Source organism: Monodon monoceros, unplaced genomic scaffold, assembly GCF_005190385.1.
Source record: "Monodon monoceros isolate NGI ecotype Baffin Bay Population unplaced genomic scaffold, NGI_Narwhal_1 Super_Scaffold_18, whole genome shotgun sequence".
In the NCBI taxonomy this organism is placed as follows: Eukaryota; Metazoa; Chordata; class Mammalia; order Artiodactyla; family Monodontidae; genus Monodon; species Monodon monoceros.
In genome coordinates this window covers 21,796,912-21,824,886 of record NW_021703774.1, presented here as the reverse complement: position 1 = coordinate 21,824,886, position 27,975 = coordinate 21,796,912, and the positions used below count along the sequence as shown (strand labels likewise).

General features: G+C 46.2%; 1 protein-coding gene across 2 annotated transcripts in view; it reads right to left on the bottom strand.

The window, feature by feature from the left end:
- Nucleotides 1-27,975, bottom strand: part of CNIH3 (cornichon family AMPA receptor auxiliary protein 3) — a 118,540-nt gene that overhangs the window by 71,763 nt on the left and 18,802 nt on the right. The gene's annotated exons all lie outside the window — the stretch shown is intronic.

Sequence of the window (27,975 nt, the reverse complement as noted above, 5' to 3'; positions counted from 1 at the left end):
AATCCCCAAAAGAGGGAACGGGAGGGATGTTGTTTAAGGGTAGATACTTAAAACTAACAGATAAATAAGTCCTGGAGACCTAACACAGTACAGTGATCATAGACAACAAAATCGTATTATAAACATTAAACTTGCTAAGAGACTAGATCTTAATTGTTCCCAGTACTTGAAGAAATGGTAACTATGTGATGGGACAGAGGTGTTAGCTAACGCTACAGTGGCAACCACATTGCAACATAAATGTAGCAAATCTCTAGGCTGTACACCTTAAATGTACTCAATGCTGTATGTCAAATATATCTCAATTTTTTAAATCCCCAAAATAAAGTTTTTTAAGTTTCCTGTGCTTCACAAAAATGTAGAGAAAACTCTGTTTCGATGAGAGTAGTTTGAGGCTTGGATAAAGGCATACAAAAATTTAAAACTTCAAACCAGCACTTTCCATTTTCTCCTTCAGGAAAAAGCTGTTTACTTTTTATTTTTGTTTATTCTGGCAGAGATGCTGATTAGAAGTTAAATGGATAGAAGTCAGGCAAATGGGAGAAGAGAAAAATCAAGAAAGCAGAGTTGACAGGAATAGAAACAACCCAATCTCTAGCCGTCCACAGCCTGGACGATCAGCTCCTGGACAGTCAAGGCGTCACACCTTGGTCCATTGGACTTGGGTTCTCAAGGTCATTCTGGACAGAGACTCAGAGGTCCCCAGAGAGCAATGGTTTCCCCCTTTGTCTGGAGGGGAGAATGTTGGAAGTGACCTTCTCTGGTCACAGAACGAGGCGTGACCCAGGCACAGAAAGAACTAACTAGAGGTGAAGCTTCCTAACCCCGGCCCACCTTGTCCCCCAGATGTCCCCAGGGAGACTCAGGGACAGAACAAGGTGGTATTCAGACAGGAGAGTGTCCTCTCTTAGGGTGTGGACGTCTTAGGTCCTCTCCTGGGCTGCACACAAATGGACAAACCAACTCCCCCAGGAAGGCACATCCCAGGGGTCCCTGAACACTTGGCAGAATTGCTGAAGCAATGAAGCTGCCACCCCACCCTCAACAGTCCCTGTTCCTGCAGCATGGAGGTGAAAGTAAGTACCAAGTGAGGGAAAACAACACGCTTCCCTCGAAAAGGCAAGTATGCTTTTAGAGCAATCACGTGTCATCCTGATTTCAATACTCCTGCAGAATTAGGGAGAAATTCTAGTACAAGTTGTATTAAATAGACACATTTCTATATCACCCCTCGCCAGATAGGTCATTATCCAGCCTATACCTGAACCCTGTAGTAACAAGAAACTCACCGCTTCCTGAGGACGCTCCTTCCGTCCCTGGTTACCTCTAGCTAATCATCTTCCTTTACTGAACTTACGTATAACTCCCTAAGGTGCCACCCACACGCTAAGCCAGGGTCAGCAAACTACCGCCCGCAGGCCAAATCTAGCCTGCCACACATTTCTGTACAACCTGTGCGCTAACAATGGTTTTTACACCTTTAATATAGTAGAAAAAATCAAAAGAAGAATACTATTTTGTGGCATGTAAAAACGATATCATATTCAAATTTCAATTTCCATCATAAAGGTTCACTGGAACACAGACACAATGATTCTTTTATATATGGTCTATATTCTTACACTATGATGGCAGAGCTGAGTAGCTGCACAGACACCATATGGCCAGCAAAGCCCAAAATAGTTATTAGTATCTCACCCTTTACAAAAAAAAAATTTGCCAACCCCTATTCTATTCTTTTATTTCTCCTCTAGAGTGGCAGTGTCCAATATGGTAGCCACATTTGGCTATTTTAATTAGTTAAAATTAAATGTAAAATTCAGTCACTACACTTGAATTGCTCAAAATCACATCTGTCTAGTAGCTATTAAACGGCACAGATGTAAAACATTCCCATCATCACAGAAAGTTCTATTGTGTACAGCACTGCTTTAGAGGCACAGAGAATCGTTGAGTCACTCTTCCACAAGAAACCCCTTTAAGTATTGCCGGCTACGGTGAATGCAGCCAATCTTTCTTCTTCAGGCGAAATCTCTCCAACCTTTACTTAGATTAACTGGCACTAAGTTACCTCATCATTCTGATTTCCCTTCACTGACATTACAGGTTGTAAATGTCTTTACTAAAACATGATTGTCAGAACTGAACACCATACTCAAGGTGAGGTCAGCTGGCTCAGAGAGTAAACGTCTCACTCCCCTCCTCTGTGCTGTAAACTATGCCTCTGTTAATGTAACCTGATAGCATTAACCTACTGGTAGCCACATCACACTCCTGGTTTCATACCGAGCTTGCATTGCCTAAAAGCCCAGGTCTTCTTCATGTGCTTCAGTTTAACTAAGCCCACCTCATTCCAACATGTCCATTATTGGATTTGGGCACCTAAGAGCAGAAACTGACATTTATCCCTTTTAATTCCTCCCTATGGGTCTAATCTGTTGAGATATGATCTATCTCCCAACTACAAATCCTAATGAACATAATGTGTTCATTATCCACATTCACCGTGATCTAAATACAAACAGAGCAGGACCAAGGGCAGAACCCAAAGCTCGCCACTCCTAGCTCCCAGGAGGCTGACATAAGCAATCTTTCGGCTCATTATTCACCTAATTATAAAGACAATTCATCATATTTTGATCCAGTCAACTGAAAGTAAATCTCTGGATAGCATCAGAACCCCATAACTGTTGGTGCAGCACATATAAGCTCCCCAAAGAGGCCGGAAGCTCAGCGACGGAAGGAGTCAAGCCCTACGTCATGGCCATGACTGAAGACACACTTGTGTAATTCCCACCTCCAGCCCTGACCTGGGCCCATGTCCCTGTCTAAGTGCCGTGACGTGGGTCTGGGCTGAAGGGAGCAAAGGCTGCCGGTGCATAAAGCAGCAGGAGAGGAGCCATGGGGATTCCGAGTTGCTAAGTGCACCTGAGAGCGGGCAACCACTGCCCAACTCAGGCCCTGACTTGGAGGAGGGTGTGAAGAGAGGAAGGCCAGAGTGCAGCTTACGCCTTTGAGCTCCATGAGATAACGGGTACTTTCTGATGATGGTGATGATGGTGATGACGATGTGCACAGTGAGGATAAAGGCTTTCAGCATCCCTACCCCCGCTAACTACTCACTAAATGATCCTTCCATTCACTTGACAAACATTCAGTGAGCACCTTTCACACACAGGCACTGACGGGGCTAGCCCCTGCAGGTACAAAAATCAACAAGATACAGATCCTGTCCTCACCAAGTTCCTGGGCTAGAAAGGAAGACAAGCATGTCAACAAATCATTCTGCTACAATGTGATACGTGCTATATAAACAAGACGACTATAATAATAGCTAACATTTAGTGCATGCTCATTATATCCCAGCACCTCCACAGTCAAAACACAGAACGGCTCCATCACCCCCCAAAATTCTCTCCTGTTGCTCCTTTGGAGCCAACCCTTCCCCCATCCCTAACCCTAACCTCACCCCCACCCCCTACCCCGACCCGGCAACCATGAACCTCTTCTCCATCCCTATAGTTTTGTCTTTTCCGGAAAGTCATGTAAGTGCCACCACGCCATATCTTGGGTTTTGAGTCTGGTTTCGTTCACTTAAGGTAATGCATTTAAGATTCAGCCACGTTGTTGCCTGTAGCATCAGTTTGTTCCTTTCTGTTGCTGAGTAGTATTCCATTACAGAGACGAACCACGGTTTATTCATTCACCTGTTAAAGAACATGTGGGTTGTTTCCAGTTTTTTACAGTTATGAATAAAGCTGCTAGAGGCATCTGCATAACAGTTTTCATCTAAACGTAAGTTTTCAATTTTCTTTGGCAAAGAGGAAATGGATCGCTGGTTCATGTGGTAAGTGCATGTTTATAAAAGAAATGGAGAAACTCTTTTCCAAAGTGGCTGTACCATTCTGTATGCCCACCAGCAACATATGAGAGTTCCAGTCACTCCACTTCCTCACCAAAACTTAGTATTGTCAGTTTGGGTTTCTTTCATTTTAGCCATTTCAATGGGTGTGTAGAGGTATCTCATTATAATTTTAATTTGCATTTCTCCTGTGACTAATTACGTTGAGCAGCTTTTCAGGGGCTTAATGGCCATCTGTGTGTCTTCTTTGGTGAAGTGTGTGTTTAAATCATTTGCCTATTTTATTTTCTTAAATTTAGCTGCTTTCTTATTGATGATTTTTGAGAATTCTTTATACATTCTGGATACAAGTCCTTTGTCAGTTATGCAAATTGCGAATTAAAAAAAATTTTTTAATTGAAGAATAGTTGACTTATAATATTGTGTTAGTTTCTGGCGTATAGCAAAGTGATTCAGCTGTATGTATATAGATATATTATTTTTCATATTCTTTTCCATTATGGTTTGTTACAAGATATTGAGTATAGTACAAGTTATTGTGCTATACAGTAGGACCTTGTTGTTTATCTTTTATATATAGTAGTGTGTATCTGCTAATCCCAAACTCCTAATTTATCCCCCCACCCCACTTTCCCCTTTGGTAACCACAAGTTTGTTTTCTATGTCTGTGAGTCTATTTCTGTTTTGTAAATAAGTTCATTTGTATCGTATGCAAATATTTTCTTCTATTCTGTATCTTGTCTTTTCATTCTTTATAGGATGTTTCTCAGAGCAAAAGTTTTTCATTTTAACATTTAACAGTTTATCCAATTTATCAATTTTTCTTATATTGATCATACTTTTGGTGTTGGATCTAAGAACTCTTTTGGATCTAAGAACTCGTAAGGCCACAGAGATTTTCTCCTAGGTTTTTCTTCTAAAACCTAGGGTTTTCTTTATGGTTTAAACTAAAAATTCAATTTCTTTAATAGATTTAGGACTATCCGTTTATTTATTTCTTATTACATGAGCTTGGAGCATTTGTGACCTTAAGGAACTGGCTGATTTCACCAAAGTTGTCAAATTTATAGGTCGAATTTATATTCCGAGCCACCCTCACTGCTTGTTTCATTTTCCCTCATAGGGTATCTCCCCTCTTGGTTTTCTTGCTAAACTTTTGAGATGGAGGCTTGAGTGAGCACAGAAAAGGCTAGAAAAGGCAGCAGCTGAACAGTGGAAACAAAGCAAGAGAAACAGTTCTTCCACAAGCTGCATAACAGAGGTTCTAGCTAATCAGATTGTCTATGACCTTGCCTGGGGCTGGGCTGTGCAGGAGATGATGCTCAAGAGGGAGAGAAGGTCAGATGCCAGGACCTAGTTGTGTATAGAGCTGGAGGCTCCAAGAGAGGCAGAGCCAGGGGCTGGGGAGTCCACAGAGAAGTCCAGAAAGGAAGGGAGCTCCAAGAAGAGAAACACACTCGATGAGAAGCTGTTTCTGTGAAACTTGAGCCCTGACTCTGCCACCACTAGTCTTGGGCTAACTCATCCCCCAAAAGTCCTGACCCAAACCCTCCAGCTGCTCCCCAGCACCCCTGGCCCCAGGATCATGAATCAACAATTCACTGGCCTTTGGAAGAATTAATATTGTTAAAATGGCCTTACTACCCAAAGCAATCTACAGATTTTATGTGATCCCTATCAAAGTACCCATGACATATTTTACAGAAATAGAACAAATAATCCTAAAATTTACATGGAAGCACAAAAGACCCAGAATTGCCAAAGCAATCCTGAGGAAAAAGAACGAAGCAGGAGGCATAACCCTCTCAACTTCAGACAATACTACAAAGCTACAGTCATCAAAACAGCATGGTATTGGCACAAAAACAGACATACGTATCAATGGAACAGAATAGGGAGCCCAGAAATAAATCCTCACACCTACAGTCAAGTAATCTTTGACAAAGGAGGCAAGGATATACAATGGAGAAAAGACAGTCTCTTCAGCAAGTGGTGCTGGGGGAGCTGGAGAGCTGCATGTAAATCAATGAAGTTAGAACACTGTCTCACACCACACACAAAAATAAACTCAAAATGGGTTAAAGACTTAAATATAAGACATGACACCATAAAATTCCTAGAAGAGAACACAGGCAAAACATTCTCTGATGTAAACCATAGCAATGTTTTCTTAGGGCAGTCTCCTAAGGCAAAAGAAATAAAAGCAAAAAAAAAAAGAGAGAGAGAGGCCTAATCAAATCAAACTTATAAGCTTTTGCACACCAAAGGAAACCATAAACCAAACGAAAAGACAACCTACAGAATGGGAGAAAATATCTGCAAGTGATACGACTGACAAGGAATTAATTCCCAAATTATACAAAGAGCTGATATAGCTCAGTATCAAAAAACAAAAACTCAAAAACTGGGCAGGAGACCTAAATAGACATTCCTGCGAAGAAGACATACAGATGGCAAATAGGCACATGAAAAGATGCTCAACATCACTAATACTAGAGAAATGCAAATCAAAACTACAATGAGGTATCACCTCACACCAGTCAGAATGGCCATCATTAGAAAGCCTACGAATAATAAATGCTGGAGAGGGTGTGGAGAAAAGATGACCCTCCTACACTGCTGGTGGGAATGTAAACTGGTGCAGCCACTATGGAAAACAGTATGGAGTTTCCTTTAAAAAAAAAAAAATAGAGCTACCATACAATCCAGCAATCCCACTCATAGGCATATATATGGAAAAGATGAAAACTCAAATTTGAAAAGATGTGGGCCTCCTTGGTGGCGCAGTGGTTGAGAGTCCGCCTGCCGATGCAGGGGGCACGGGTTCGTGCCCCGGTCCGGGAAGATCCCACATGCCGCGGAGCGGCTGGGCCCGTGAGCCATGGCCGCTGGGCCTGCGTGTCCGGAGCCTGTGCTCTGCAACGAGAGAGGCCACAACAGTGAGAGGCCCGTGTAATGCAAAAAAATAAATAAATAAAATAAAATGTCTCAAAGTTGAAAAAAAAAAAATTGAAAAGATGTATGGGCCCCAATGTTCATGGCACCACTATTTACAGTAGCCAAGACATGGAAGCAACCTAAATGCCCATTGACAGATGAATAGATAAAGATGTGGTATATATATATACCATGGAATGTTACTCAGCCATAAAAAAGAATGAAATAATGTCATTTGCAGCAACATAGACGGAACTAGAGATTATCATACTAAGTGAAGTAAGTCAGAGAAAGACAAGTATCATATGACATCACTTATATGTGGAATCTAAAAGAATGATACAAATGGGCTTTTTTACAAAACTGAAATAGACTCACAGACATAGAAACAAACTTATGGTTACTAAAGGGGAAAGGGGGGGAGGGATAAATTAGGAGCTTGGGATTAACAGATACGCACTACTATATATAAAATAGATAAACAACAAGGTCCTACTGTTTAGCACAGGGAACTATATTCAATATCTTGTAATAATCTATAATGGAAGAGAATCTAAAAAAGTATATACATAAAACTGAATCACCTTGCTGTATATCAGAAACTAACACAACATTGTAAACCAACTATACTTCAATAAAAATTCACTGGTTAAAATGAAGGCCCTGTGAGGGGCCTCACCAGGGATCACAGCCCCTCCTGTGCAGTGTCAGCCGGGTATGGGTCAGCCCTAACTCTAGACAGCCTCCATCCCATCGGGCCTCATCCCGAGGTGGGAAGCAGCCTGGACGCACTTCAAGAGGCAGGGAATTACAGAAATCCTCTACAAAGCATCTCAAGAAGGCTTCTTTCTTTAGGCCCACAGCGTTTATAATTAGGAGATCAAAAGTCACCTTGCTTGTCTGAAACAGTTATTCTGCTAAAAATAACTATGCTCTACTATGAAAAAACCTTCCTGGAAGAGTAAGAATGAGAGAAAATTCAACCTCCATTAGCTAATAAGTCCCCAGGGCTGCCCCATCACAGAGTTTAGCATTCAGAGAAGCCTCTTTTGTCTGGAACATTCTCTCCCCTGTGTTCGTTCCACAGTGTCCTCTGGTTTCTGAAAGATCTACACTGGTTGAAGCCTCACAATCTTGGATTTGTATCACATTATCTCACTGAAACATTCCATCTGCACAAGGACTCCGTGCACTGGATGTCCCCCTAGTGTACAGTTCGGGAAACCAAGCCCCAGGCAGAGCGTTTGAATGAAGTACTGGCCATGGCACAGTGGGTGAGTAACAGCCCACACCAGGAACCGGGTTTCTGAATCCTGATCAGCTACGCTCCATGTAGCACAGTGCGTCGTCTCTCTGTGACTTGAAATCGTTAAAAGAAAGTGCTGAGTTATTAAAGATGCCCAAAAGACTCTTTCCTAGGCACCCACCATGTCCCTGGCACTGCTCTTGGCTCTGGAATACAGTGGTGAGCCAGAAGATAAGGTCCCTGTGCTCACAGACAGGGGCAGGGGATGGAATCAATAAATAAACAAGAAAAATATCTTAAAATGATAGGCTGCCTGAAGAAAGTATAATACAACAGGGTGATATGAAGACCTAGAATTGGAGGGCGGTCAAGGAAGGCCTCTTGGAGGAGGTGCCGTTTCAGGTGAGAGGCTGAATGACCAGGAGCCAGACGTGGAAATTTCCAGAAGGAAGTTACTAGGGCCTGCAGAGGCCCTAGTGGGAAACAAGGTCGGCAGGGATGAGGTGCCGAAAGGCCACGGCAGCTGAAGCCCAGTGACAGAAAGAGACACTGGGAGGGGATGAGGCCAAGAGCGGGACTGACCAAGAATCCCACCTGGTGTGGGACTCATCTAACCGGCTCCGCGAAGCAGACCTGTGAGCTGAAACCCTGCTCAGCCCAACAGCTCCATTGGTGATACGGCCTCTACGTTACTCACAGAACTGAGTGCGTTTGCTGCTTGTGGTCTCACAATCCAACAAAGGGGTGGTACCGAGGGGGACGTCGATGAGACAGGTCAGCGTGTGTGAATGCAGTGTCAGGTATGCACACTGAGGAGTAGGTAGTGGGATGACGATCTTTGGGTCCTTTCTGCAAGGCCGCTAATTCACCCAAAAGAAAAGTCAGCGGTCAGAGGCAGTAAGAGAAAAGGCCAGGAATCCTGGCTAGTCAGACCCAGGAAGCCAGAGAATGATCTGGGGCTAACCCACCCCAGAGACCAATCGGACACTGGGAAAAGCTGTCCAAAGTCTTCTAACGAGAGGACACGTGGGGCCTGAGCCCCCCAGAATTTCCGCCTACCGATCCATCTATCAACAGGGACAGCTCTGTCACCCAGGTGTGCATTCAGACTCCTATCTACAGTAGGGCCACCTGGGCAGAACTTCTTGATTTCTCCATGTTATAAGTTGAATAGTGTCCCCCCCAAAGTCACCTCAAACCTCAGAATGTGGCCTTATTTGGAAATAGGGTCTCTACGGATATAATCAGTTAAAATGAGATCATACTAGACTAGAGGCCCAAAATCCAGCATCCTTATAAGACACAGAAAAGGACACACAGAAATGGGGAGTGATGCAGCCACAAACCAAGGAGCACCGAGGGTTGTCAGGGGCTACCAGAAGCCGGAAGACACAGGGAAGGATCTTCCCTAGAGCCGTCAGAGGGAGTAGGGCCCTGCCCTGACTTCACACTTCCAGCTTCCAGAACTATGAGCGAATAAATTCCAATTAAGTCACCTAGTTTGTGGTAATTAGTTAAGGCAACCCTGGGAAACATATAGAGTCCACTTGCAAAATAGCTGAAGCCGTTGCTGCTGTGACCTAAGATGTTATCAGGAAAAAATGGCTTTCGGTGCCACCAGTGAATGTTAGTTAGTGAAAGAAACAGACAGGAGCATTTCCAACCCAAAATAAATACCTCCCCGGGGAAGCAGGCTTTTATACTCACTACAAGCCTTCCTGTAAGTTCCCTAAAGCCACACTAAGAATATACTTCTAACTTAGAAAGAAGTCAGTTTTTCACTTCCTCTCCATGTCTTGTCCCAACAAGAGCAATTCCTTCAAACCACTGCCCCAGCCTTGCGGCCGTTTTTGAGAGTCAGGAGCTCCACCGGATGGGAGAGAGACGGGGCACGGGAACAGCTTTATTGGCTGTAACACATGGGGCTTAGGTCTGGTGTCGCTTTTACGTCTGACGCTGGAGCAGCTGAAGAGTCCTAAAGGTTCTGTTCACTGATTCTAAACTGCTACAGGCAACTGTTTGCTAAGCCACACCTGAACCCCCAAGAAGATGGACTCCACACTCATGGGTACCACGCATGTAGGCCCCATGTCCCCTTCCCTCACCATCACAGAGTGAGCCACCATTGGCTCCATGCCTACCTGCGTCACGACAGGTGCTGCCTCTGCACCTGGAGGAGGGCTCGGTGGGGTCTTTACCCTGCAGGGACTAGCTGTGTAACCTTGGGCTTGTCATCACTTTTCCAGGCTGTGGTTTCCTTATCCACAAAATGGGAATAATAACTCTCCCTACGTCAACTGGTTGCCACGTGAAATGAGGTGCCAGAGACCACAGTGTCAGAGCAGGAGAAATAAAGATGGTGTTGGATGAAGAATGAACTGCCATTATATAAAAGGCTCCACACGGCAGAATGGTTAGCATGTGCCTGTGAGTCAGAAACCCTCAGTTCAAATCCAAACTCCACCTCATCTATCTGAGTGACTGCAGGCAAAGTGTTTAACCTCTCCAAGCTCAGTGTCCTCAAATAGAAAGAGGAGACAGTAAGGGTTCCTACCTCCTACTGTGGCTGTGAGGATCAAATGAAATAATGTCCATAAAGCACTGGGCGCAATGCCTAGTGCATAGCAACAATAAACATGAATTGCTACTTTTATCGCTGTAGTTATTACCACCGTACAGATGTTTGGGCCCCACCTCCCTGATTTTGAGCACAGTCATTAGCATCACACAGTCTGGATCCAGGAGAACCCAGGCACTGTAGGGAAGGAGGATGTAGGTAGGAGCGAAGGGCAGAGCTGCTCTGACGACACGTGTGGGTGAGAAAGTGCTAGGGCCCATCCTGTCACGGGTGGGAGACTGAACACTGGGATGCTGGGAAGGAGGCTGGGATCAGCAGGTGAGCTGGGAAAGGAGGCATCAGCTGCTCCCAGACCAGCCCCTAGACCTGAATGATGAGTTCAAATTGGGGAACACTGGACACGGCCTATCAGCCATTGCCTCTGCCAGAATTTGAAGACACAGGTGGTTCTGACATTGCTTTCCTGGCCCCCGTCTAGTTAACAGAAAACAAAGAACCCTCCAGAGCCAGGCACATCTGGGATGGGAGGCAAGAGAGCAGGAGACCAGGCAGGCCCAGCCGACTTTCTCCTGCCGACACTCAGCAGGGCAGTCCCCAGCTCCAGCCAGCAGCCATCCCGGTCAGGGTGAAATCCAGAGGGGAGGAGGGGATGAGAAGGCCCCCCACCTTCTGCTGACTTGTGGTGGGCAAGGTAGCCCCTCTGAAGAACACATGCCGTGAGGCAGGGGTGGGAGTGTAATAGGGAAGAACAAATCTAACTCCATATTGGATCTGTTTCTTTTGCTTTAACCTTTGTATTCTATTGCTTTTTCTGCAAGAATATTGCCTATAGCCTGAAATATACAGGATAGCCCATTCTCAAGGCTCTGAACTTTAAAGGTATAACACTTTTCCACTCACACAGAGATAAAAAGTTGCAGAACAGAGAATAACATTTGTCTTGTTGGAGGTTTACAGGACCATCACGACCTATAGACACCTACAGGGACAGCTGCAAGAACAAAGGATTCTGACACCAAGAAGTCTGCAACAACCAACAACTTTTAGTATATAAGAAGCCTGAATTCTAACTTGGGTAAGATGGTTCTTTGGGACACTAGCCCACCATCTTCTCAGTCGGCTGGCTTTCCAAATAAAGTCACTATTCCTTGAACCGACAATTCGCCTCTCGATTTATTGACCTGTCTTGTGGTGAGCAGTATGAGCTTGGACGAGCTTGGGCTCGCTAACAGGAGGAGGGCAGCAGCAGGCAGCATTCTGGGGTCTTCCCGGTCCCACTCGATCAGGCCCCAGCCGTCTGCTTCTCCCAGCCCCCAGCTCAGCCAGCACCCGCAGTGCCACAGCCCACCACATGAAGCAAGTCGCAAACCACAGAGTGTTCTAAGCAACTAGTGCCAGCCCCAGTTCCCCCTTCCTCCTACCAAGTTTGTGTTTGCTCTGCCATCCTTGGTTCTCAGACGTGAGATTTCAGGAGGAATTTCTGGCCTGAAGGGTTCGGGGACCCTCCAGACACCCTTTGGGGTCTTGGCCATCAGCCTCCCACATGGCTCTTGGAATTGTTCCTCTTGATGGTTCCAGCATCCTCTGCTCCTTGGGGCAAGCAAATGCCTCCTCCAGCCCCCAGGCCTGGAGCACTCCACAGCCAGCGGGCCCAAGCTCTGGGGGGAGTGCACACCCAAGGGTGACTGTGAACATGCATCAGTGAGGTCCCCACACTCCAAAGAATCTCCCAGAAAGAGCCATCATTAGTCATTCTTAAAAGATACTTACTAGGACCTACCATTTTCCAGGCACTGTGGTAAGAACTGGAGATACTACAAAAAGAAAGGCAGACAGGCACTGGGCTCTACCAGTGACCAAGGCTCTCTCCATGCCCAGGCTCTTCTGAGCCCTCTTCCCAGCTAGGCTTCAGCCCTGGGCTCCATGTCCATCCTTGCAGAGTCTAGTTTTAGCAAGAATCCCGCTAAGTTGGTTTGGAGAGAATCCCCACTCTCGATACCTGATCACCCTGGGCTGTCTTCAGCAAGAATCCTATTACGTCAGTGTAGTAAAAGTCCCCCCACCCTTGATATCACCTCTTAGTGATTTTCCATCGCCAACCCCTTCACCCTGCTCCTCGGCTACAAATCCCTGTTGTCCTTGTATTCAGAATTAAGCCCAATCTCTCCCCTATTGCAATAGCCCTGAATAAAGTCTTCCTTACCACTTTAACAAGTGCCAGAAAATTTTTTTTTTTTTAACACCAACTTCGATTTATTCTCTTGTGTTAACTCTGAAAAAGCAACATCCTCTGGGAGCAGTAGCCTATTAAGCAAGACATTGATTTTTCCAAATGTAAGTGTGAACGCTTTAATCAAATTGAAGGTGGAATGTGTATAAAGGGAGGCAGAACTCCAAGCTCTGGGCCAGAACTTAAGTTTTTTAAAGTTGTTGGCGGTGAGTTGCTTCTTTTGGTTTGAGATCCTCAGGAGCAGAGGGTGAATTAACCGTACTAGTTCGTTCATGACACATTATCACCACGGGTCTGAGAAAGGCCCTCTCTTACTTTATTTACTCATCTATTCATTTCCTTTTCTCCCATTTGCCCTTTCCCTCCATCATAGGTGATTATTGGTTTATGTTTAATGTATATCTTTCTCCTTGTTGTGTTCTTCCAAACTGTGCGTGTTTGTGTGCATATATTCTTTAAATAAATTTGTTTATTTATTTGGCTGTGTTGGGTCTTCATTGCTGCACGTGGGCTTTCTCTAGTTGCGGTGAGTGAGGGCTCTTCTTCATTGTGGTGCACGAGCTTCTCACTGCAGTGGCTTCTCTTGTTGTGGAGCACGGGCTCTAGGCACACGGGCTCAGTAGTTGTGGCTCGTGGGCTCAGTAGTTGTGGCTCACGGGCTCTGGAGTGCAGGCTCAGTAGTTGTGGCACATGGGCTTGCTCTGCAGCATGTGGGATCTTCCCAGACCAGGGCTCGAACCCATGTCCCCTGAATTGGCAGGCAGATTCTTAACCACTGCGCCACCAGGGAAGTCCAAGTCCAAGTCCATTAGGCATATGTAAATCATATGCAGGTCAGATGAAAATAACTATGCAAATATTTGTATATCCCAAGAATAGCCCAGAGAGGAACATCCTTGGGGCTTTAGAATTCCTTTCCCAGTCTAACGTAAATTGGTACAGCCACTATGGAGAACAGTATGGAGATTCCTTAAAAAACTAAAAATAGGGCTTCCCTGGTGGTGCAGTGGTTAAGAATCTGCCTGCCAACGCAGGGGACACAGGTTCGAGCCCTGGTCCTGGTCCGGGAAGATCCCACATGCCATGGAGCAACTAAGCCTGTGCACCACAACTACTGAGCCTGCGCTCTAGAGCCTGTGAGCCACAACTACTGAGCCCGTGTGCCACAACTACTAAAGCCCATGTGCCTAGAGCCCGTGCTCCGCAACAAGAGAAGCCACCGCAATGAGAAGCTTGCGTACCACAACAAAGAGCAACCCCCGCTCGCCGCAACTAGAGGAAGCCTGCACACAACAACGAAGACCCAACACAAGCAAAAATTTTAAAAAAACAAATAAATAAATTAAAAAAAAAAACTTTGTCAAGAAAAAAAAAACAACAACTAAAAATAGAGCCACCATATGATCCTGCAATCCCACTTCTGGGCACATATCTGGAGAAAACTATAATTTGAAAAGATACATGCACCCCAATGTTCATTGCAGCACTATTTACAATAGCTAAGACATGGAAGCAACCTAAATGTCCACCGACAGACGAATGGATAAAGAAGATGTGCTGTATATATATACAATGGAATATGACTCAGCCATAAAAAAGGAATGAAATATTGCCATTTGCAGCAATATGGATGGACCCAGAGATTATCATACTAAGTGAAGTAAGCCAAAGACAAATACCATATGATATTGCTTACATGTGGAATCTTAAAAAAAAAAATTATACAAGTGAACTTATATACAAAACAGAAATAGACCCACAGACACAGAAAACAAACTTATGGTTACCAAAGGGGAAAGGAGGTGGGAGGGATAAATTAGGAATTTGGGATTAACATATACACACCACTATATATAAAATAGATAACCAACAAGGATCTACTGTATAGCACGGGGAACTATACTCAATATTCTGTAACACCTATAAGGGAAAAGAATTTGAAAAAGGATATATACATATATATATATATATATATATATATATATATACACACACATATATATGTATATATTGATATATAACTGAATCACTTTGCTGTACACCTGAAATTAACACAACATTCTAAACCAACTATACTTCAATAAAAAAAAAAAAAAAAAAAAGAATTCTTTTCCCAATCTAGAAGGATTTGTACCAGGACTAGAATGTAAGGCTTTAATATTCAAGTCCTCAAAACCAAATGCGGAATCAATCACTAAGAAAAAATGGATCAAATGCACTCAACTCAGCCTCCATGGTGCACCTAATGGGCAGACTCCTTCCTTGTAAAGCCACTTTCTTGGAGTCATTTCCTCCAAACCCACACACGCCCACGAATGAGTTTGGTGAAGGAAGGCTGAGCCATAACTCTCTGTGGAAACCTACATGGGCTGCTGTGACACTTCTGGTAGCATATGCCCACTGGAATGATCTCCTGCCGAGAGACTCTCCCACCACCAGGGGAATACCTAAACATTTTGTTTATTAAGGTTTTTAAAGGAGCACCATCTGCTTTGAGAAGTCTTAAGAGCCAGGCGCTATAAATTTAGTAATTGAAATACTTCAATGGAAGAACAGCAACTACAGTATCAAGTGAGAATGAAACTAAAATGCCCAGGCCATGCTCCTGCTGGCACTCCTTCCAGAGCAGGGGAGAAAGCGGGATGGATAACTTCACAGCAAGGGTGTGTCAACACCCCACCTCCCTACCCTCACTACCTGCACGCTTATATAAGGTAAACAGCCTGGGCTCACGGAAAGGGCACTTTCCTGCATGGGAGTCAGGAACTTGAGTTTGGGTCCTGGCTTTGCTCTTGACTGTGTGATGTGGGGCAATCTCTTTGCCCTCTTGTGCCTCAGTTTCCTTGTGTGCCAAATCAGCACATGGGAGCAGATCAGCATTTCTGAACGTGGGACAGGAATGGTAAGCATTTCAGCTTTCTTAGGGAAGTTGTCAAAACACAAGGGGACATGGGCCCTGCCCTGGATCTGTTAAATCAAAGCTGGAGGATAGCATTGCCAGGGCCAGTTGAGAACTACCTGACCATCGCTCCAGCTCTAATGTGCTGTGTGAGACTTGGAGAATGTTATCACGTCACATCACCTGCAGCACCCTTCAGACAATAAAAGCCCAGCACATTAGCCTTCTCAGGAACTACAGACAGTCCTCAGGTTTATCACTAAGTCTTTAACTCTTACCTGTAGATACCATTCCATGGTGTAGGGAGAATGGGAAAAAAGCTATAAATCTCTTTGCAAATACAAACATCTTTAACATAGTAACCCTAATTGGAAACATAGCTTTGATCTCAAAAGTGAGTCCTGGCACATACCACATATGCAAAGAATATATGCAAAGGATCCCATTGGGTTATGAGTGGGATTTCAGGATGCAATGCTCTGTGAGAGGAGACACCGTTTTGTTCATCACTACTGTGAGACAATAGAAAATAGATATATTGTTCTCTGCCCCTGTTCTTGGCACAGCGTTCCTAAAACTGTTACAAATTCCTAAGGGAGTAGGAACATCTTTCATCCTACTGAGGCAACTCTGGGTGGTCTCCTGGATGGGGGCTGGTCACCAGAAAGACCAAGTCATGATTAGAAGTTTGGAACTTTCAGCTCCCCATTCTCCAGAGAGGGGTGAAGGGCTGGAAATGAGTAAATGATTGATGATGCCCACAAGAGGAAGCTTCCATAAGATCCCAAGAGTATAGGGTTTGGAGAGCTCACAGGTTCGTGAAGACATCCACACTGGGAGGATGATGCACCCCAACTCCATGAGGATAGAAGTGCCTGTGCTCAGGACCCTCCCAGACCTCGCCTTATGTATCTCTTCATCTGGCTGTTCATCTGTATCTTTTATCATATCCTTTAATAACCTGGTAAACGTAAGAAGTGTTTCCCTGAGTTCTGTGAGCCGCTGAGGCAAATTAATCGAAACTGAGGAGGGGGTCGTGGGAACCTCCAGTTTGTAGCCAGAAGTTGTATGGAAAGTGGGGACCTACCACTTACAGTTGATATCTGAAATGGGCAGCCGTCCTGTGGGACTGAGCCCTTCAACTGTGGGATCTGACGCTGTCTGCATGCAGACGGTGTTAGAATTGAGTTAAATTGTAGGACACCCAGCTGACTTCTTGGTGTGGGGAGAAAACCTCCACACACTTGGTGACCAGAAGTGAAGCAGTGAAGGAAACACAACAGAAAGGGAAAAGCCTCAGTTTTTCCTTATATGGCTGCATCCTCAGCTCTTGGATCAGGACCAGGCGGACAGCAGTTAAATATCTATTAAAAAGATGAATGGGGCTCCCCTGGTGGCGCAGTGGTTGGGAGTCCGCCTGCCGATGCAGAGGACGCGGGTTCGTGCCCCGGTCCGGGAAGATCCCACATGCCGCGCGGAGCGGCTGGGCCCGTGAGCCATGGCCGCTGAGCCTGCGCGTCTGGAGCCTGTGCTCCGCGACGGGAGAGGCCACAGCGGTGAGAGGCCCGCGTACCGCAAAAAAAAAAGATGAATGAACGAGTTTGCCCATCTTTGTATCCTTGGCCCAGTGTTTGCAATAAACATTAAATGAGTGCATGAACAAGCATGGAACATTTTAAACTTCTCAAAATATCTGTATAAATATTTCATTAGTTGATCACACCACCCACCCAATGCTTCTTACAGACAAAGTGGGGGACGTCTTTCTCCTACCCCGCGCTAGTCTTCCTAGGTGGATTTGTTTGTGCTTAAGGACAAATTATCTCCACACCAAAGATGGAGCCCTGGGGGACTCAAGCATTCAGGAGGGTAGTTCCCTGAGGGCAGTCACATGTCCATCCATCATGAGGCAGGTCCCAGGATTCAAAACCTCCATCCAGATCGTTCTCCTCCAGACCCCCTAAGTGATTAACTGAATCTACCCATAGTTGAGAGAAGGAATCTCTCTCTCTCTCTTTCTCTCTCTCTCTCTCTCACATCCCAAAGGAAGCCAAATAAGTTGGTTTGAAATTTTGGATCTAAGCTTCCCAGAAGCTAAAGTAGGAAGAGAAATCAGACACGTAGTTCTCAATGTCCAGAAAGAAAAAGGTTCTTCGGAGGAAACAAACTATCCCCAACACTCACATCTGAAAATTATTTACCGCACTATTTTAACCACAGTAGAGGACACACACAAGTAACACAGCAACACAGCAACAGGTATTAGACTTTTCATTGGCACCACCTTCAATGATGGCTGAGAAGTCAACACAAAATGTGACTCAGGAAAAACATTTTATGGAGGCAGGACAACAGCACCCAGATTTTGAATGTGCTGCAAATAGTCTTCTACTAATCTGTCTCCCAACAAGGCATCTGAACAGTTGGAGAACACGCAGAAAGAGGCTGGGTTTCAGCAGAGACCTCAACTGCAGGTCATCTGTGCTGCTCCTACCACATGGAGCTCCAGTGGCCGCCAGTGACCCTGACAATGATTTGCGAAAATGAGGAGTCTAACCAGGCCCCTCTCTCCTGCCTGGATGTCCATTTTCCTTCCACCTGAAGGTAAGCTATGCTGAAAAGTCTCCATTTGCCCCTCCAGATCCCGTTCCACCCTCCTCCACCCTATGCTCAGTCTCTTGAGAAATGTACCGCCTGGCCTTCCTTGCCCTCTGGCTTCTCGTTATGTCAGGCCACTAGGAGCCACCAGCAGGGTACTTACGCCCCGGGTCCCTTCCTGCTGGACCTTGGCTTGGCAGTGTCTCTGTTCCTCCACCTGAGGCCACAGGCCCATCAGGAGGCACCCCAACCCCATAACTCTCATGAAGTTCTGGTAACTGCCACCCTCTTGCCTCTCCAGACCTAGGGGAGTACCAGCTTCCCCTTCTGCTAGACCCTGGTGCTTCACCATCCCTGTTGGTTTCTTACCCCAGCCCCTCCTCTGTAAATAGTCCTTTCATTAAACCCTCCTCTGAATGTGTCATATGTCTTCTACTGGGACCCTGACCAATACAGAGCCAACCAGAGGCATGAAGTTTAGGCCAGGTCTAACGAAAAATTAAACAAATAAATACTCTAATAACAAAACATCTACTTAAGTTCTTTTCTTAGTACCATTCCTTCAAATAAAGTAATTTGGTACCAAACCAAACAAATAAATAAATACTCTGGATACATTCCAGTATGTGAATAGATGATTGAACAAGTCCTCAACATTCTATATAGTGCACAGAATGGAACCATTTTGGCCTGGAGAAATTTCAAAGCAAGTACTACTAGTTACCAGTTGCTCAGCAGAGAGAGGGGTGTGTTTGTTTGTTTGTTTGTTTGATCTCAGTAACACTCATGTGAAACAGCTGGCTTTTTTTGGGGGGGGGTTGGTATTTATCTTTATTTCCATCACATACGACTGATTGACTGTCCTAGAAAATAAAAACAAACGCTACTTCCTCAGTCAAGTGAGCAGGGGGTAATTTAGAGGGCTTTTTCACGGTTGGCTAGACACATAAGGGAATGGGTTGGCAGCTTTCTTGGAAAGAGCTGGCTTTGAACAACACAGCTTCCTAATGAATTCTTCAGGATGAGTTACATGCAAAGTGTGTCTCAAAGTAACTAAAGGAAGTAACCTGCTATATGGAGTTATTGGATGTAACCAATTAAATTTTGCAGGACATCTGCTGCTGCTGGTTTTAGAACTAGGCTTCACACAATGGCTAAAAAAGTGTCTATTGCAATCGTTCTTAGCTTATGACCGAAGTTAAAAAAGAAAAAAACTGTATGATCAGCATATAGAAAATCCTATTAAAAAAAAAAAAAAAGACAAGCTCCAGAGCAAGGAGACATGCACCTAAATTATCTAAAAGCAACTTCTAATCTTTAAGCTTAGGTTAAAGAAGGAAGAGGGGCTGGAACACAGCTGCCTTACTTTGTTCAAAACGGATAGCTGACCTAGTAGGAGGCCTCTGGAGTCTACACTGACTTGCAACAATGTTACAAAGCAACAGTAACTGAGTTTCTGTTGCGTTCATACAGCTTCACCATCCACAGAGTGAAAGCCTAAGACAGTCTTATATTTTCTTTAACAGATTCCTTCCTGAGAGAAGTGTGTTCAAGTGATCAATATAAAGGTAGAAATACTTGAAACCCAACTGCTCCTCATGTAAAATACTGGTCTGAGAAATGCAGACCCACAACTTAAGGAAGAAAAACAACTGCAGATGCAATGTGTAATAAGATACGGTCGCTTCTAAGGATGAGGTCTTCCCAGTTTGAAATATGATTAGCCAAAAAATGATTTAGAAGTAATATGTAACCTAATCAACAATTTATTTTAGCTGTTAAAACGTGGCCACTCAACTGGGTTGGTACAAAATGTTTTCCTTTCCTTGTGTCGGCCCTCACCATTGGTGAAGGAAATTTCTGATGACCCTTGCTTCTGCCTCATTTCCACTACCTCTGCCCTCTCTACTCCTGCACAGCCAGAGCTGCTGAGACCTGCCTGGATAGGTCTGGGTGCAGAACAGAAGCCCATGACCTGGGCCATCCTCACCAGGAACAGGAAGCACATTAGCAGCCCCAGGCCCACCAGTTGCTGCAGACTAGACTTAGTTTTGCTTCCCTGGGTTTGGTTTCTAAAGGAAGTCCAGAGGTAACCCTGTGGGGCATCTCGGCTGTCTTTCATGCTCTTTCTATGTGGATGTGGTTTGTACAACCAGGATCCTTCCTCAGCCACCCCGCCCAGTATAGCACTTGCTTGCTGAATAAGGAATGTACTTGTCAGGGCCCCAGCACTGCTTAGCCCTTGTCTACCCCTCTCCTAGGGGCCTTGAGTCTGTTCCCCTTACCCCACCCCCTTTGCTCCTATACCAAGCAACTGGCTAGAGTCCAGCTGACTACAAAAGGACTGATTACCTGGAATGGATACTTGTGCCAACCTGGCTTTCAGCAGCCTCCCTGCCGCTGCTAAACTCATCAAACCTGTTGGCTCTTGTGCACAGACCGCCCAGCATCCCCTCGGGGACTGGGGCCGCATTATTTCCCACCACCCTATGTGGAGTCCCAGTCCAGGCATTAAAGTTCCCCCATTCCCCGTTGTTGATCTGCTTCAACACAGACACCATCTGCCTGCTCCCTTTCGACCAAGCCTTTAGCTTTAGGCACAACACAGGGAAGAAAAGTCTGGGTGAGGTCACAGGCCAATTACCTTCCATCCGCCCAAAACCCAGAAATTACAGGTCAAACTTCCATGCAGTACTTCTTTGCAGGAATAGCCAACGGGTCAATAACGTTATGGAAGTTTCTCAACCTCACTGATAGGCGAAGGAATGCAAATGAAGGTAACAACGAGATATTACTTGATACCTATCAGATGGAAAAGAAATTTAATTGTGATAAGTCAATTGATATCGGGGAAGCAGAGAAAAACGAAGCCCCACCCACTACTGGTGAGAATGTGAAGGGACACAGCCTTTGAAAGGCAATGTGATAACACCTCTTGTGAAGGAAAATATACACACCTTTCACCCAGCAGTCCTGCTTCTGGGGTTCTGGCTTATTGAAATAAAGGCACCACTAAGTAAGACTAGATGTCCAAGCACTGTCTGACATGGCAAAAAAAAAAATTGGAGACACAGTAAATGCTCATCAATAAGAGAATTACTGCCTAAGCAGTGATGCATCCAATCCATGGCTTCTGATGCAGCCCTGAGCTGGATCTATACTGGTATACTGAGAGGGACTTCACTGAGTTCAGTGAGACAGGCAAGGTGCAGAAAAATTTAAAACCGAGACCAAGACACACCCTTAAAGAGCATTTGTGTTTGTATATGATTACACGACCATGAAGAAATATATGAAGGATGTTCACCAGGCTGCCAACGCTGGTGACCTTGAACATGGGAGGGGAAGACAAGTGTCCACAGGTGGAGGGAACAGTCGAACAAGAACAGCAACAAAAAACAGAACTTTTTAAAGTGGTGGTAAAGGGACTTCCCTGGTGGTCCAGTGGTTCAGTATCCGCCTTCTAATGCGGGGGATGTGGGTTCAATCCCTGGGTGGGGAACTAAGATCCCACATGCCGTGGAGCAACTAAGCCCGCGCGCCACAACTACTGGAGCCCGGGCACCACGACTAGAGAGAAGCCTGCGTGCCACGACCAGAGAGAAGCCCGTGCGCCACAATGAAGACCCTACACAGCCAAAAATAAATAAATAAAAATAAATATTAAAAATATGTAAAGTGGTGGTAAAAATAATAGAATTTATGACGTAATTCCATGTAATTTCATCTATGTAAAATTATGCTATGCTTATCCATAAAAAGAGAGATGAAAGTATAGTCACCACAACGTTAATAGAGGTTATCACTAGGTGGTTGCCTTATACCATTCCTGTATTATTTGCATTTTTATAATAAATATGAATTATTCATATAATCAGAAAAATACTCTTCAAAGCTATTTTACTGTTAATTGTTTTTATTCCCCTGCTTTGCTAACTGTATTGTCATTCCGAAGTCCTTCCTTCCAATCAAATAAACCGCATCATAGAGGCAGCTGCCCACTGCACTGGACTCAGTGTTGACGTGTGTGTGTGTATGTGTGTGATACACCACCCTCTTCTCTCTCTCTGACTTGGGCCAGAAGACCCCATCAGGCCAGTGTCTATACTGAACACAGGCAGGCGGGTCATACCTACCTCCTCACCTTTGTGGGAGGAGGGAGCCCAGGTCTTAAACCAAGCTCGGGGGAGCCCCGCCTGAGTTCCGGCAGCAGCAATGGCGGCTCCACCAGACAGCCAAGGAGACTTCTCTTCAATCACCATGTCAGGAGTTGGGTTCTGACAAATCTTCTCCTAACTTCTCACTTCCAAGCAGAGAGTTTATAAGGCCTCTAAAACCTTGTGAATAGAAAGCTGTGTAGGACAGCACACCAATGCACTGAATGAATTTTCCTTGCTGTGGCCGTTGGCACAGTCCTTCCCTCTACCGCCCACTCCTGCCCACATTTCGCCAACACGACAGCCCAGAGTCCGAGAGCCAAAAACAGAGCCACACACAGGGCAACAGGGTCAGGGGCGCCGTCCGGAGCCAGGGAGCCGGGCCAGGCCACATGGCTCTGGCACTTACTTGTGCAAATTTACACGTGGGTCTCGAGAGGCCTAATTCCAAGTTTTTAAAATCAAATTGCTTAGTTTCTGCAACTTCTTGGAAGTATGTGTCCAACTAGCCTCCCTGCTTGGTCTGGGTCCTGAGACGCAGCTATCGCATTGAAAAGCGCTACTTAAGCAAGGAGGGCCTGTTCCACACTCCAGAAAGTCCTCTGGGGGAGGCTCCCCCCACTTCCCAGCTCTCCATCCTCCCTCCCCAGCCCCAGCCCCCCAGCCCAGCCCAGAATGGTTCCTTGGCCTCAGAAGCTGGTTGAGGGTGTGGCCAGCAGGGCCCCAGGCCCAGCGTTGGGGAATTCACCTCTTTCAGGATACTTAGGTTGTGTGCAAAGCAGAGCTTCAGCTGTCGCCCCGACACAAGAGCTCTTCCGTAGATCATTACAGACAACAGCCACTGGCCTGTATGAGCACCTTGAGAGTAGGAAGCACACGTGTTCAACAAGCCCTTACACACTGTTCCTCTCTCCTGAGACAAACGCCCATCTGACTCCACTCTCTGTCACACCTTGCTCACTCTAAATTCCTGCCAATTCCAAGACCTCTAAGATTTCGTCAAGGACAACGTCCACGTGCAGCTATCACTCCACCTGGCTCTCTGAACTCACTGGGAATCTCCTGGATTTGGATTTGCGATGGAGAGAGTGTGGAAGCAGTGAAGCGTAAGACAGAGCGGAGGCGATCAAATCAGCCCTCGCAGGGCCGCCCAGCAGACGCTCCGCTCCGCTCCATTGGGCGGCCTGGACTAGAGAACTGATCATTTTGCAATTAACAAAGGAGCAGCCCCTGGGGATTTCCTGGCTTGGGCAGTTTCCCCCAAGTTTCTACCTACCCAAATGAAGCCAAGTAGATTCAGGAAAATACTGTCAAGAGCACTACCTTGGGCTTTAGAGTTAAATTATTCATCCAATAAATTTAATTGAGCACCTATATGTAGGTATATATTGGAAATCAGGTAGATACTGGTGTATTGGTTTCCTATAGCTGCTGTATCAAATTACCACAAGCACAGTGGTTTAAAACAACAATATTTATTATTTTACAGTCCTGCAGGTCAGAATTTTAAAATGGGTCACAAGGGGCTAAAATCAAGCATCAACAGTCCTGCAGGCTCTAGGGGAAAATCTGTTTCCTCCTCTCTCCCAGCTTCTAGAGCCGCCCGCATTCCCTGGCTGTGGGCCTCAGCCAGCGATGGCATCCCTCTGACCTCTGCTTCTATCATCACATCTCCTTCTCTGACTCTGACCCTCCCGTCTCCCTCTTAAAAGGACCTTTGTGATTACACTGGGCTCACTCAGATATTCCCCCACCTCGGTGTCCTTAACTTAATCACATCTGCAAAGTCCCTCTTGCTACGTGAGGTAACACAGTCACAGTTTCCAAGGATGGGGCGTGGACATCTTTGGGGCATCTTTCTACCACAATCTGTGCGCACAATAATTAAGGGACGCCCCACCACTTACGGGCTGGCTGCGGAGGGCAGGGATTCCCAAAGGAAGAAACTCAAGGAACAAGGGACAGTGGGTTATTCACAACTCAGGACAAATCGCAGTTTTGGGCCTGCTATTTCCTGCTATTTCTGTAGAGCATTTTGTAGTGGTGGTTGGAGCCCATGCGTGTAGAAGGGCTGAGAACCTCCTCGCTCCTCCCACCGAGGAAGGAACAATTACCAGCCTGACTGCAGAACCTGAGTGCCCTGCTTACTGGTGGGCAAGGTCCCCGTGCACGAAAAGCTCACTAAGCCCTCACAAGACGTTCCTCTCTCCTGAGCCAAACGCCCTGCCATCTCAGCTCTCCATCGCGCCCTGTGGGTGTGGACGCTAGCTGGTGATCAAATTTGGATTTGAGCTAAGAGGAGGTAGAGATTCCCAGTTCGGCATTAAATACGAGCCGTGAGCCCCCGTGCAGCTTTGCTGGAGCTCCCTGCACTGAGGAGAGTCCTGAGCACTGGCCTGGGCCGTGATGAAGTGAATCCTCGTTTCCCAGAGTGCTTTATCGTTCCTTATATCCACATCTCATTCAGCAACATCCCAGGGTAGAAGTGACAAAAAATTCAGATATTCCTGCGTCACTAGCTCCAACATCACCTTAATAAGCAAACTTCTCCCCAAGCCCAAACAGTGCTCTCGGCTCCTAGATGACTCTGAATAATGACGATTGTCTATTACAGTTCCTGGTGCTACACAAACATCAGATGAATGAGGAAAAGAATGGAAAACATTCTCTCCCCATGCTCTTTCCTTTGGTGAACTCATCCCTTCCCACAAGTTCCACTACCATGGCTAGACTGATAACTCCTAGCTGGACAGCTTCACTCTCTCCCCAGCTCCAGACCTGAAGTTTCCTCCCCAGCGTCCTCCAAAACCTCAAACACAACATGCCCAGAAAAGAACTCATCAACACACCTCTCCAAAAGCTCCTCCCATTTCTGTAAGCGGCACCCCTAAGAGGGGCTCAGAGACTCCATCTTTTTTTAACTCTTTTCTCATCCACCTGCCACTGGTCACTTAAGCCAGCCTCACCCACCCAGACCCTCTACCTGCTCATCACACTGATCTGGGTTCATCGGCTGATGATCTGACCATCTCCTAGGATGTCTCCTCTTCTCTCCACCACCCTACTTGCATCCAACCTGCTTTCTCGTTGACCACTCTGCCACCAAGCCACAACCTCTTGGCTCACGGAGTCTCAGCCCCATGCCAGCCTTTGTCCTCTCCGGAACTGAGGTTAACGCATATTCTCCCAAGTCGTTTAAGACTTGATCTGTTAGAGCAGCTCTAGGTTCACGGCAAAACTGAGTGGAAGACGCAGAGGTTTCCCCCTCTACGCCCTATCCCTACATACGCACAGCTTCCCCCATTAACAACATCCTCCACCAGAGTGGTACATTTGTCGCAGTTGATAACCTACACCGACACGTCATAATCACCGAAAGCGCACAGTTACATTAAGGGTCACGCTTGGTGTTGTACATTCTATGGGTTTGGACAAATGTACAATGGCGTATATCCACATTATAGTATCACACAGAGAGCTTCTCTGCCCTAAAAATCCTCTGTGCTCTGCGTATTCATCCCTCCCTCAACCCCTAGCAACCACTGATGTTTTTATGTCTCCACAGTTTTGCCTTTTCCAGAATGTCATAGAGTTGGAATCACACAGTACATGGCCTTTTCAGATTAGCTTCTTCCACACAGTAATATGCAGTCAGGTTTCCTTCAAGCCTTTTCATGGCTTGACGGTGCATTTCTTTTAGGGTCTCCCAAGTTTTTGAGCTTCAGTTTCTCCTAGGGTTTCTGACCCAGCTCACTGCTTTGGTTCTTGTCATCACCTCAGTCTTGGGTGAGAACTTCCTGCCACAGCCTTGGCCACATAGAACCAAGTCTCTGCCAGCAAATGCTTAGCCAGCTTCTGCCCACTCCTGGTCCCTGGGCCCAGGCACTCCTGTTTCACCTCAACATTCCCTCCTTGAAGTTCATACTCCATGGACATGCCAGGCCAGACTACATAAGAGCTCCCCAAATGCGTCCCAACCATTTGGACTAATCCCTCCATCTTTCTCCTCCTCTCCATCTGCCAGAGTGCTCAGGCCCATGTAAATGTCACCTCTCCGTGATGCCCCCAATCAGAGGTGACCTCACTTTGAACCTCCATCATAGACCTCAGCGGCCCTATCTTATACTTATTATCTTAGACTCCAAGATCTCTGAGGACTGGGCCTTTATCTTACACTTTATGTCTCTTGTAAGTCCAAACACAAGTGACTGACAACCGAGTGCTTAATAAATATGAATAGAATTAAATACAACTCGTTTCCCTAAAGGGCTGCCCAGCTCAGGGCTGAAAATATCCTGCACATTGCCAAGGGCAAGAGATTATCTGATCCATGAATTAAACATGGTCCATCCTTTCCTCGCATCTCCCCCGCTGCTTCCTGCCGGTTGGTCATTTCAGCCCTTATTAACTCTTTCAGGGAAGGTATGGCTGGGGAAAGAGAATATATACGCTACAACATAAACTCCTCCATTTGGGGGTGCGCGGCGGGGGGTGGCGTGGTGGAAACGATTGGCTTTTGGATCTGCTTTTCCTTAGATTTTCAAGCTAAGGTAGATGTAAACATTCGGTGCCCATAATGGTTGCTGTACATGCTGCCATAGCAGAGGCTTCCAGACTAGGACCACTCGATGTGTCAACAGCCCAAATTGGACCAGGGCCTAAACCTCACTACCCTCCGTGCTCTGGAAACGGACACATCAGGAGCACGGAGGCCGTGTCACACACATGTTCCTGGGTGAGCTGCACAGCCCTGACTGCAGAGCAGGTTGAAAACGCTCGGCACCGCTGGCTTTGTATCCTCCATGGCAAGTTCCGTAACAGGCAGGGAGCCAGGGATGGGAGGCCACGCCCAGTCTATTGGTCACTCCTTTTTGGATTTCCCTTCTAGAGCTGGGCTTGAGTACCCAGAGCAGCACCCAGCAATGGCCAGACACCAAAGAAGGCAAAACCCTAGGGAGTAATGCAGGAGAGAGGAGGAGAGGGGTGAGCCAAAGCAGCAAAGGAGGGGGGGGGGGGGGGGGGGGGGGGGGAGGCGAGACAGCAAGAAGCTTCAAACACGGTAGGGAGGCACAGAGAGCAAGCATACCATTTTCCTCCGTAAAGGAAAGAAATATTCCTTCTGAGTATTTCTGCCCCTTTAAAATAAAAGAAGCCCCGCCCTCCCAGAGAAAGAGAGCAGTTTCATACTGCTCAAGGCTCAAAGTGGCGAGGCAGCCGCTGTCACCCCCGTGGGCACAGCCCACACGGGGTCTAACACAGTCCCACCTCCCTTAGCCACACAGAGACCTCGGCCACCACTGCACAGGGGCTGCTGGCACAGGAGCCATCGCCATCCCCCTGCGCCCCCAGCTCAGATGTGCAGGCGCCTGGCCGCTTACGCATCTATCGCTGAGTCTTCAGGACTGGCCTTTGCCTACTCTCCAATTTCCCAGACCTTTGAACTGGAGGCTGATCCGGAAGACCTCAGC